Genomic DNA, 1,062 nt, shown 5'->3' with positions numbered 1-1,062 from the left:
GGGGTTGCACCTTCTGCAGACGAAGCAGTGGGTCTATTTATATCCCCCGACCCACTGGGGGTACCAAAGGAACAGAAGTAGCCTTTTTTTCAGTGCCAAGGGACCAGGAGCAGCCATTTTTCAGGGTCAAGGGACCTGTAGCAGCCCTTTGTTAGGACCAAATGACCAGAAGTAGCCTTTTTTCAGGGCCATGGGCCCAGCAGTAGCCTTATTTCAGGAATAAGAGACCGGTAGAAGAAGCCCCTTTTCAGTCCCCATCTACCAGTAGCAGTCCATTTTCAAGGCCAAGGGACCAGGAGGAACCTTTTTCGGAGCCAATGGATCAGGGTTGCCAAGATACCAGTAGAAGTGGCCATATTTCAGGACTAAGAGACTGCATGCTGCCCCTTTTCAAGGCTAAGAGACAAGAAGAACAGCCCTTTTTCATGAGGTCAGCACAGCATATTGCATGTCTGATGGGAGGCGTCCTTATCTCCACAAGTTGCAAAGAATGTCATTTAGAAGCTGGGGAAGGATTGTCTCCCAGTGTCTTATCAGGACGAGGAGAAATCTCACGACCATTGCATCTTCCCAGTTTGGGAGCAGGTCTCTCAATTTATTGTTAGTTTTTGTTTCTTTCCTGCCTGGCATGTGAATTGCAGTGGGCCTGTTGGTGTGATCCTAACCATCAAACATTTGAAAAGGAAGGCAGACAGTGAAGGATTCATAGGAACCCACAAATCTCTCCCACCGATGACAAAAGCCCCTGGCGCCTCTTACCCCAGTCGTGCAATGTGTTTATTATTAAAACTAGTAAAAGTACCCGTTCTACGAACGGAATAATAATGAAGAAGTATTGGGAAAGTTAAGAAGAGGAAAAAGACTGAAATCTGGAAAGGAACAAAACAAAAACATTTTACGTTGAATTTATCCATGTAGCACCCCCTCTTGATTACTTTTGGGGGTAAGACTTCTTCCCCCTCTTCGAAGGCGTGGCATTTTCTCCTAAAGTCCCGGCTCAATCACTTTTTTTAAAAAGAGTTAGGCCTACATGCCAATTGTTGCTTTCTAGAAGAACATGAT

The sequence above is a fragment of the Aplysia californica genome, unplaced genomic scaffold, assembly GCF_000002075.1.
Source record: "Aplysia californica isolate F4 #8 unplaced genomic scaffold, AplCal3.0 scaffold00136, whole genome shotgun sequence".
NCBI classification, from domain to species: domain Eukaryota; kingdom Metazoa; phylum Mollusca; class Gastropoda; order Aplysiida; family Aplysiidae; genus Aplysia; species Aplysia californica.
The sequence above is the reverse complement of the archived record's forward strand: the minus strand, read 5'-3'. Positions refer to the sequence as shown.